Consider the following 12,120-nt stretch of genomic DNA (forward strand, 5'->3'; position numbering starts at 1 on the left):
ATGTGCTCAGTTTATTAATTTTACTTAAATCCAATAATACACAAGCATCTGTGGATATGGTCATGATTCACATGTGCCAAGACATTATTCTTTTTATCACGACAAGATTTTTGAGGTAAGATTTTTAGAGTACATATGATGAAGACACTTAAAACCTCCTATTCATCTGCTTCTAGTTCATAATGACAGAAAGTGCTATGTGTTGGAGATGTTTGTGAAGCAACATTTTAAACTTACCTACATTGTGTAAGGTAGGTCTAGACTTTGACCCTGGAAGAATTTAAAGGGAAAAATAAAGATGGGAGAGTAAAAATAAAAATAGAAAACAAATTTTGAGCTACTTTACTTCAGTGAGAGTGATTGATCTACTGACTAACCTGAGCTTTTCCAGCTAAAAATGGAGTAAATATGACAGGAAATCTCAGCTCTTAGTGCACAGGAACCTTATAAATCAACTGTGAAAATAACACAGCCTTATATTTTAGGGTCTCAAGTAAAATGAGTTTTACCTAGTAAAGATCTGATAATAGGCCCAAAGAAAAGCCTTGCAGGTAAGGTCCTAAAATATATGAAAGTTGTACTGCTCTATTATTTTACTCTCTCCTTTTCTGAAAATTTAACTGGAATCTTTGCAAGAGAACTGAAGTCCATGTTTACATGAGTTCAAATGAACATTTTTGACGTGGATAAATTATCAAAGTATTCTTGAGAACCAGTGTCTTAGTATCTGAATGGCAAGAAGCATTTCTTGAAGCCCTGCCTTGTTTTTACACTCGTGTTTAAATAACTATATGTATGATTTTTGCTCTTAGTGTTCAACCCAATATTTTAGGCCCACATTAATTTTGCCATAAGAACCCTCAGTTCAAGGTGTCATTGAAGTCGAATTCTAATACAATGTCAAACCAGAGATATTTACTGCTTCATGGTAGATTCAGTGAGAAGGCTCAAATACATTTACATGATGGGGCTGACATTATCAAAGAGAAAGAAATTAAAGGTTAAATGGAGATATATAAGGCATATTTAATAATAACAATTATTACTCATTATAACTATATTATCACCCATATTTCCATCTTACTTTTACACACCGAGTTCCCATATTACATACTTCTTTTTTTTTTCATATTACATATTTCAATTCTAGTCTTTATATGCTTCGTCCCAGCTCTAAATTACCTTTCATGTGCAGAATTCAGTCTTTCATACAACATGTGTGAAATTGTTGATTTCAAGCTATTGTAGGCTAATGTTGCCTGCTGGCAGTGCTATGAAGGTGAGGTGTTCTCATCACCTGCCAAGTTGCCATGGTCCAAATGTTGCAGAACTGTAGAAGCCACATTTAGGATTTTATAATTTGTTTAGCTCTTTGACAAATTCATTTTCTAAATATTGGATCTGTTACTCAACTTTCGTAGATTTGATTTTTGCTGCTTATTTTCTGAAATAAATTATATAACAAATAGAAGGACATTGATATTTAAATGTTTTTAACATTTACTTGGCATTAATTGTAGGAGAATAAAGTGAAAAGTAAAAGGGTCAATATTTGAGAAGAGAGGTAGCATACATATGAAAAAAAAAAGTGGAAAACAGTTGAGCATTCAAAGATATAGATGAATACGAGGAAGTGCCATTAACATTGAGTAACAGAGACGAGATATGGTTTGTGAGAATTAAGAAGTTGGTAAATGATTGGAATAAGTGATGCAGGGATTTTTTTAAACAAATAAAATTACTTAGTCATTAACACTAGTTGAAGGTGACTATTGTGCTTTTGGGTATAACCACTTGATGAAGCTGTGGCAACTTATATTTATAGTACACCAAAATTTGAAGGCAGGAAGAGAGAAAATGGATGAAAATTGATGTCTTATCCTTGGAAAAATCAAGAATCGGCAATGTACATAAGGTTTAAAAAAATCAGAGAATATTAGGGTACCAGCTAAATGATCACTAGATTAACTGATTTTCTTCTTCTTTAAAAAAAAAAAAAATTGAAAAATTGTTTTACCTAGGGATATCAAATAAGTACTTGGGAAAATTCTGATGGAGCCCTAGTTTTGTCCAATATTAAACTGTTTTGTGAAATCATGATACTGAGTATAGTTTGATATTGGTATAATAATAAAAGATAATAATAAAACAGTATAAATAACCCAAAAAAGAACATTATAAACAATAATTTAATATGTGATTGGCTACATCAAAGACAGTAGAGAATAGAAAAAATATTCGGTAAATGGTGTTGGAACAATTAGGTTTGTTGTTTTAATTGTTTACCAATGTTATGCATATATATATTTAAAAATTCAAATAGTTCTTTAAGAATTTTTACATGGAAATGAATTGTCTTCTTCCTGTTCCTCATCATGATCCATTTCCTAAGTGGTTAACATTTTAACATTTCTAAGCTCTTTGTTTTTGGTATTTAACTTCAATTTCTAAATTAAATTCTATTTAGTTAGTTAGTTATATTGGAGTATAATTGCTTTACAATGTTGTGTTAGTTTCTGCTGTACAACGAAGTGAATCAGCTGTATGTATACATATATCCCCTCCCTCTTGGACCTCCCTCCCACGCCTTATCCCACCCATGTAGGTCACCACAGACAACAGGGCTGAGCTCCCTGTGCTATACAGCAGGTTCCCACTAGCTAACTATTTTACACATGATAGTGCATATATGTCAATCTTAATCTCCCAATTCGTCCCACCCTCCCCTTACCCCCGGTGTCCACACATCCATTCCCTACATCTTAGTCTCTATCCCTGCCCTGCAAATACGTTCATCTGTACCATTTGTCTAGATTCCACATATATGCATAAACATACGATATTTGTTTTTCTCTTTCTGACTTACTTCACTCTGTATGACAGATTCTGGGCCATCCACATCTCTACAAATGACCCAATTTCATTCTTTTTTATGACTGAGTAATATTCAATTGCATATATGTACCACATTTTCTTCATCCATTTGTCTGTCGGTGGACATTTAGGTTGCTTTCATGTCCTTGTTATTGTAAATAGTGCTGCAATGAACATTAGGGTACATGTCTTTTTGAATTATGGTTTTTCTCAGGGTATATGCCCAGTAGTACAATTGCTGGGTCATATGGTAGTTCTATTTTTAGTTTTTTAAGGAACCTCCATATTGTTCTCCATAATGGTTGTATCAATTTACATTCCCACCAACTGTGCAAGAGGTTTTCATTTTCTCCACATCCACTTTAGCATTTATTTTTTTGTAGAATTTTTGATGATAGCCATTCTGACCTGTGTGATGTGATACCTCAATGTAGTTTGATTTGCATTTTTGTAATAAATAGTGATGTTGAGCATCTTTTCATGTGCCTCTTGGCCATCTGTATGTCTTCTTTGGAGAAATGTTTATTCAGGTCTTCTGCCCATTTTGGGGGTGTGCTCTTTGTTTTTTTGATTTTGAGCAGCATGTGCTGTTTGTATATTTTGGAGATTAATCCTTTGTCAGTTGCTTTGTTTGAAAATATTTTCTCCCATTCTGACGGTTGTCTTTTCAAATTGTTTATGGTTTCCTTTGCTGTGCTGTAGCTTATAAGTTTAGTTCGGTCCCATTTGTTTATTTTTGTTTTTATTTTCATTACTCTAGGAGGTGGGTCAAAAAAGATCTTGCTCTGATTTATGTCAAAGGGTGCTTATCCTATGTTTCCCTCTAAGAGTTTTATATTGTCCAGTCTTACATTTAGGTCTTTAATCCATTTGGATTTTATGCAACCAGGGATCAACCCCATGTCCCCACAGTGGAAGCATGGAGTCTTAAACACTGGACCACAAGGGAACATCCAGCAATGGTGAATTTCTTAATTTGGACATTCATATCTTTCAGATATGAGAAAATGTTCTTGAGCTAATAGTATTAGTTTTTTTAGACTTTCCATAACAAAGTTCCACTGACTGGGTGGCTTAAACAATAGAATGTATATTCTCACTATTCTGGGGGTCAGAAGTCCAAGATTAAGATGTTAGCAGTGTTGGTTTCCTCTAAGGCCACTCTCCTTGGTTTGCAGATGACCATATTCTTCCAGTGTCTTTCCTTCATCTGTGTCTTAATTTCTTCTTTTTTTTTTTTTTTTTTTCATTGAAGAATAGTTCACCTACAATATTATATTAGTTTCAGGTGTATAGCATAGTGATTCAATATTTTTTATAGATTGCACACTATACAAAGTTATTATAAAATATTGACTATATTCTCTGTGCTACACATTACATCCCTGTGACTAATTTATTTTATAACTGGTAGTTTGTACCTCTTAATCCACTTTACCTATTTCACCACCCCATGCCTCTCCCCTTGGGCAACCATGAGTTGGTCTACTGTATCTGCAAGTCTGTTTCTGTTTTATTATATTTGTTCATTTGTTTTGATTTTTTTCATATATAAGTGAAAACATACAGTACTTGTCTTTTTCTGTCTAACTTATTTCACTAATCATGATACCCTTCAGGTCCATTCATGCCTACACAAATGGAAAAATTTCCTCATATTTTATGGCTGAATAATATATATATATATCACGTCACATTTTATTTATCCATTCTTCTTTTGATGGGCATTTAGTTTGCTTCCATATCTTGGCTATTGACATTAAGGTGCATGTGTATTTTCAAATCAGTGTTTTCTTTTCTTCAAGTAAAAACCAGAAGTGGAATTGCTAGATCATATGAAAGTTCTATTTTAAACTTTTTGATGAACCTCCATACTGTTTTTATAGTGGCTGTACCAATTTACATTCCCACCAACAGTGTACTAGAGTTCCATTTTCTCCACATTCTCACAAACACGTTATTTTTTGTCTTTTTGACAGTAATCATTCTGACAGCTCATTGTGGTTTTGATTTGCATTCCCTGTTGATTAGTGATGTTGAGCATCTTTCCAAGGGCCTGTTGGCCATCTGTGTGTCTTCTTTTCTGTTGCATTCTTATACACTAACAATGAACTATTTGAAAGAAAAATCAAGAAAACAATTCCATTTACAATTCAATGAAAAAGAATAAAATACCTAGGAATAAATTTACCAAAGAGGTGAAATACCTATGCTCTGAAAACTATAAGACATTGGTGAAAGAAACTGAAGATGATACAAATAAAGGAAAAGATATTTTCTGTTCATAGATTGGGATAATTTAATATTGTTAAAATTTCCATACTGCCCCAAGCAATCTACAGATTGAATACAATCCCTATCAATATACTCATGGCATTCTTCATAGAACTAGAACAAATAATCCTAAAATTTGTATGAAACCATCAAAGACTCCAATAGCCAAAGCAATCTTGACAAAAAGGAACAAAGCTCAAGATATCATGCTCCATGACTTCAAACTGTACTACAAAGTTATAATAATTAGAAAAGTATGGTACTGGCACAAAAACAAACACATAGATCAATGGAAAAGGATAGAGAAGCCAGAAATAAACCTACCTACCTATGGTCAATTAATCTACAACAAAAGAGGCAAGAATATATAATGGGGAAAAGAGAGTCTCTTCAATAACTGTTGTTGGAAAAACTGGACTGCTAGCTACATGTGAAAGAATGAAACTAGACCCTTTTCTCACACTATATACAAAAATAAACTCAAAATGGATTAGAGACTTAAATGTAAGACTTGAAAACATAAAGCTCCTGGAAGAAAACATATGTAGTACAATCTTTGACATTGGTCTTAGAATATTTTTTTGAATATGTCTCCTCAGGCAAGGCAAACAAAGGCAAAAATAAACAAATGGGATCAAATCAAACTAAAAGCTTTTGCATAGGGACAGAAACCATCAATAAAAGATAAAAGCAGCCTATTGAATAAGAGAAGGTATTTGCAAGCTCTATGCCCGATAAGATGTTAATTTCCAAAATATATAAAGAACTTATATATATATCAGTATTGACAAAACAATCTGATTAAAAAATGTGTAGAGAGCCTAAATAGATATTTTTTCCAAAGAATACATAATCTTCTCTTCTTAAAAAGACATTAATCATTTTGGATTAGGGCCCACATATACAACCTCATGTTACCTTAAATACCTCTTTAAAGGCTCTTTCTCCAAATACATCACATTCTGAAGTACTAGGGGTTAGGACTTCAACATATAAATTGCCGGGGTGTGGGGGACAGCCACTATACTATTTTTCTGACATTTTATTTTTCTGGTTTGTTTTCTTTCTTTCTTTCTTTCTTTTTCTTTCTTTCTTTCTTTCTTTCTTTCTTTCTTTCTTTCTTTCTTTCTTTCTTTCTTTTTTTTTTTAAACTTCTGTTACTTAAAAGATGTAACCTCTAGACTGATTCTCTAATAGCTTTTTTCACTATCTACAATCTTGTAGTTACACTCACTAGGACATTTTCTCAGGTTTATCTTCCCTCCTTTACATTTCTACCATTATGTTTTCAATTTCCACAGTTCACTCACTCTTTTATTTTAATATGTACTACTTTATCTTTTTATTGATGCTAATAATGGATTTTAATAATTTTTTAGCATTGTCTATTTGTCTTTAAATTTCCTCTTTGCTTTTATCTCCTCTTTAAATCTAGAGGTGTTCCATTTAATCCTCATGATCACTGACTATGGGCTCATGTTTAAGAGTGAATTACTGAATAGCTTTTTATGACAGGAAATTGTTGAGAATGATGTTCCCTGTAGGATTAGCTGGTTCAAATGAGAGAATTTTTACTTTCAGTATTTTTAAGTCTTGGTCTCCTCAGCTGGTCAGATTCATCAGAGGAAAGTTTTCCTGTTTCCTGCCTGGAGAGTTTAAAACAGTATGCCAACATTTGGGTAACTATGTGGTAGAAGTGGGCTAGGGTCTTGTCACTTGATATATAGAAAATCCCATAACCTTGATGATGGTTATTTTTATGTGTCAAGTTGACTGGGCCCTGAGGTGCCTAGGTGGTATTTGCTTAAACCTTATTCTGAGTGTGTCTTTGAGCATGCTTCTGGATGTGATTAACATTGCCCTCTTCAATGTGGGTTGGATTCATCCAATCAGTTGAGGGCTTCCACAAAAAGTGGAGAATTGTACACTCTTTCTCTCCCTCCTTCCCTTGCTTTCTCCCTCTTTCCCTTTCCCTGACTGTCTTTTAGCGGTGACACTGGTCTTCTCCTGAGCCTCCAGACTCAGGCTAAAACTATACCATCAGCTCTCCTGGGTCTTCAGCTTGCTGACTGCAATCTTGAGACTTCTCAGCCTCCAAAATTGAATGAGACAGTCCCTTATAATAAAACTCATATGTACATATGTATACATCCTGTTGGTTCTTTTTCTCTGGAGAGCCCAAAATAATACAATCCCATGTTTACATGAGAGTAGTATCTATCACCAGTTCTGCTACATGAGCCCCAGTATAGATTCCCTCTGATTCACTCTTGACAAAGAGAAGATGCTGTGCTGTGGTAGGGAAACAAGCAGTTATCCAAGTTGTCTGGAAATTTAATTATTACCTAATATAGAGCTTTAAACATTTTATCCTAGTTTATGTATCTCTGCCCTGGCCACTGCTTGGTACTATGTCCTGCTACCATTCTAAAAATTTTGAGGGTGTTTAAGAGTAAAGTGAGGTTTACATCAAAAGATCCCCAATTGCACATCTGGGTTTCAGACTTTCAGACTTGCTAATTTAATTAACAAATTTGATCTGCTTTCTAGATTCCAAAATTTTCTTTTTTTCTTCCCTTTCCTGGCTGTAGATTTATATTTTTATCCCTTTGTTGTCACTTTGGAAGGGTGTCAGAGGGATATGAGGATGTGTATTCAATCCAACATCTTTAACTGAACTGCAATTAGTTTGATTTTTTTTTGAAATGAATCATCATCTCATACTATATAACAAAATACATTTCAGGCAAATTCTAGAGTTAAAATTAGCAGATAAAGCCATATTGAGTAAAATAGGAATGTTTACTCTGTCTCTGGATTTGGAAACACTTTCAATACCTAAAAATCATTATATAATTAAGAAAGTTATCACATAAATGTAAGACTTTCATGTGAAAATACTCTAAAATAAAAATCAAACAAATTATAGAAATTGAAAAAATGTTATGTTAACATGGGCTTATACAAATTATAAATATTAAAATTAAAATGGAAAAATGAGTAAAGCATAAGATCAGGCTACTGACAGAAGTAGAATGATAACTAATTATATTCTAATAAATATAAATATTTATTTATAATTAAGATATAATTTCAAACCAAATTTAAATTAAGCATTACAAGTTAAAAACAAAAATATATTTTTGAGCCTGTTAAATTAGCTGAGGCTTTATAAATTTCAATATTGAATGATATTGATGATAGAGTAAGGCAGAGCCTCATATATTATTGGTGAGAAGCTAAAATTCTATTCATTTTTTTAGAAAGCAATCTGGAAATATGTATCAAAATCTTTAAGAACATTAATTTTTACATAGCACAGTCTTAGAAATTTCTTTCTAAAGAAAATTCTAAAATAGTAAGATAGATTGTATTCAAGATATTTTTAATAACAAAAAAGTAAACAACTCAAATATCTGATTGAGCAGAAATAAACTTCAGATTATTAAGCAGTCATTAAAAATATTCCATTCTAGAAACACCTTTTGTTCTCATGATGGTTAAGCCCAGGCTGGGAGTAAAATGTTCATAAAACAACGATAAAAATGGTGCAAAACAAGCACCAAGATACATGCTGGGAAGGACAAACAGAAGGGTGTTATGAGGGGTGAGGGGAGAGGAGTCATAATCAGAAACTATTTTAGTAATAACTTAAAGGCATTGGGGATCATGGGGTCAATAATATGTAGAGATGGGCTCATAAACAGAAAAACATGGATGATCTGAAGTAATAGGGAAGTGCCAGTGGACTGGAGGTAATGACGTAAAGAAACAGATGGCATGAAGGAGTGGGAGGAGAGTAGAACTGAATGGAGCAAGTTTCAGAGTTCAAATCAAGGAGCTGGAAAACTAAGGCATTAAATGATACGCTATTTATCATACAACTATAGTGGCTCTGAGAGCTAACAGAGTGAGTGCAAATCATTAGCAGCAAGAGTGTGAGAATGATCCTGAAAACCAGTCATCTTTATAGGGATGAGAGTGAAGAAAGTCAGCTAGTGTATAACTCTCAATCTAAATGTTTCCTGCAAGCCACTATAGGTTTTGAGCAGGAGTGATACTGTGTTATCCAGATGGTTTTTCCTGTGCTTAATGATTTTTATGTCATGTTGAAGGATCAAAAAATATATCAGTTTGGCATTTATTTAAATAGTGATTAGAAATTCAGATGTAAGAATTTACTCAGGTTTTCTTCTGGGTGGAAAATTTTTGTTTCCCTTTGTTGATTTGTTTTGTTTTGTTTTGGTTTGGTTTTTTTGTTTGTTTGTTTGTTTGTTTGTTTGTTTTTTGGTATGTCTAGAAGAGATGAAATACTCTGTGACACTGGAGTAGAAAAAAAACCTGGAACTTTCTTTTTAGTTCATTTATTACAACTTGGATTGACATTGAAAAAATAGTCAGAGTCTAGGCATTTAACCTCATGTCTTCAAATCTCTAAGATCTCCAATGGTAAGCTGTACTATTATGTTCTTTCACAATTAAATTTAATACATTTTGTCAATTAAACTATGACATATTGACAATTTTATATGAATTTCTAATTCAGTAATGTTAAAATACTAAAATGTGTACCTTTGACTTGATGAAAAATGCTAATTAAATATATTGTTGAATGGATTTATAAGGAAGATGAAATTTTGAAGTAAATGTGTGTGCATTGATAATCCTTGAAGCAGAATGGAATGGAGATCATGCTATATTCCCTTTCTGGGTGGTATCTTGAATCTTTTAAAAAGTTATATGAGCTTTCCTGATTTGAAGTAATATTTTAAACTAAAGTCATATGTTTTAAAGTCAATTATAAGTTTATCTCCATTTTTAACTTTGGTGCATATAAATAAAAGTTCAAAGCTGTATCTTCAATTTTCTTTTGATATCTTGACTATTTGTAAAGGAGGATTATTTTGCAGTTTCATAAAAGATTATTCTAAAACTGATATGCAAACTTTTATTTGGATATTGTTTTAGGACTGCCCTTAAACTAAAACTTTCCTTGTTCACTTAATATCAAGTCAGATAAAAATCATAATTTCCTTTGAAATAAAAAGGGTAAAGAACTTGTGACTGTATAAGAATTACACAAATATAAGCTTTCATCTATTTAAAAATATCATGTCACATTACCCTGAGTAGTTTCTATTCCTCAAAAACATTCAAGCTCATTTGCCATCACAACTTTTCCTCTATATTGAGGGACTACATCTTGATTGATTATGTTTCTTTTATATAAATTCCTGGATATATTATTGGAATTCTATGATTATTCTCTTAATTATCAAGCTCATTATTATGGATACATGCATTCATAATCATATTTTATTTATTACCTTCCTCCCTATAAAGTAAAAACCTATGCTTGTTTTGTTGTCTTTGTCAGAATAATTGTCAAATTTACCTATATCCTTAAGGTAAAATTTACTCTAAAATTATCCATCTATTCATTCGCATCCTGATTGTGCAAATATTGGTTGAGCAACAATGATGGTGAGGCATTGGGGATACAAATAAGATCACACACACACATAAACCCTACACCAAGGTACTCTGAGTCTAGAGGAGAAGATAACCATAAAGACTGTCATATTTAACAAAACATTTATAAAAATGGAAGTATGGATAAGACACAGTGGCTGCACAAAGGAGGAAATGATCACCTTAGCCTACAACAATCAAAGAATCTTTGGTAGAGAGGGTAATGATTAATCCAAAGTTTCAAAGATGAATATAAATTCTCCAAAAAGGTAATTGGTTTCTGGTAGAAATAAAGGGCAGAGCATTCCATATAGAGTCAAAACTTATGCAGAGATATGGAAGTACAGGGTGTGGAATGATTGAGTACTCCAAATCTTACAAAATTCTGAAATATATTTTTTGAGAAAGGGAATGAGTAGTGATGATGCTAGAAGGAAGGAAGTCATACAGTAAGGGTCACATGTGCCTTTTAACTAGCTTGGAGTTATTCTGTAGATGATAAATGATCATTGAAAATTATTATGTATATTTGCAATTTAGTCTATAGTAAGAATTAGAAAGGACAATTTAGAATAGTACCCATTAAGAGGTTATTTTATAATTTTTGATTATGGCCATTCTGACTGGTGTGAGGTAATATCTCATAGTTTTGATTTTCATTTCTCTAATAATTAGTGATGTTGAGCATATTTTTCATGTGCTTCTTGGCCATCTGTATTACTTCTTTAGAGAAATGTTTATTTAGGTTTTCTGCCCATTTTTTTATTGTTTTGGTTGTTTGTTTTTTTCATATTAGTACGCATGAGCTGTTTATAAATTTTGGAGATTAATCCCTTGTCAGTTGCATTATTTGCAAATATTTTCTCCCACTCTGTGGGTTGTCTTTTCATTTTGTTTATGGTTTCCTTTTCTGTGCAAAAGCTTTTGAGTTTAATTAGGTCCCATTTGTTTGTTTTTATTTCCATTACTCTAGGAAACGGATCAAAAAAGTTATTGCTGCCACAATGGAGAACAATATGGAGATTCCTTTAAAAACTAAAAATAGAGCTACCATATCATACAGCAATGCAGAGAAAACCATGGTTCAAAAGGATGCATGCACCCCAATGTTCATTGCACTGCCATTTACAATAGCCAAGACATAGAAGCAACCTAAATGTCCATCTACAGATAAATAGATAAAGAAGATGTGGTACATATATACAATGGAATATTACTCAGCCATTAAAATGAATGAAATTTGCAGCAACATGGATGGACCCAGAGATTATCATACTAAGAGAAGTAAGCCAGAGAAAGACAGATATCATATGATATCACTTATATGCAGAATTTTTTTTTTTAAAAATGATACAAATGAACATATTTACAAAACAGAATCAGACTCACAGACTTAGAAATTGCACTTATGGTTACCAGAGAGGAAGGGGTGTTGAGAGGAATAGATTGGGAGTTTGAGATTGATAGATACACACTGCTATATATAAAATAGATAACCAA

At 32.6% G+C, this 12,120-nt stretch overlaps 1 long non-coding RNA gene across 1 annotated transcript in view; it reads left to right on the forward strand.

Moving 5' to 3' along the window:
- Window positions 1-11,678, forward strand: part of LOC118883545 — a 126,552-nt gene extending 114,874 nt beyond the window's left edge. Inside the window, exons 3-4 of the long non-coding RNA XR_005017043.1 lie at window positions 9,449-9,597; window positions 11,594-11,678. This is a non-coding gene — a long non-coding RNA (uncharacterized LOC118883545). The remainder of the gene's footprint in view (window positions 1-9,448; window positions 9,598-11,593) is intronic.
- The last annotated feature ends 442 nt before the right edge of the window (window positions 11,679-12,120 follow it).

This window comes from Balaenoptera musculus, chromosome 17 (assembly GCF_009873245.2).
Source record: "Balaenoptera musculus isolate JJ_BM4_2016_0621 chromosome 17, mBalMus1.pri.v3, whole genome shotgun sequence".
Classification (NCBI taxonomy): Eukaryota; Metazoa; Chordata; class Mammalia; order Artiodactyla; family Balaenopteridae; genus Balaenoptera; species Balaenoptera musculus.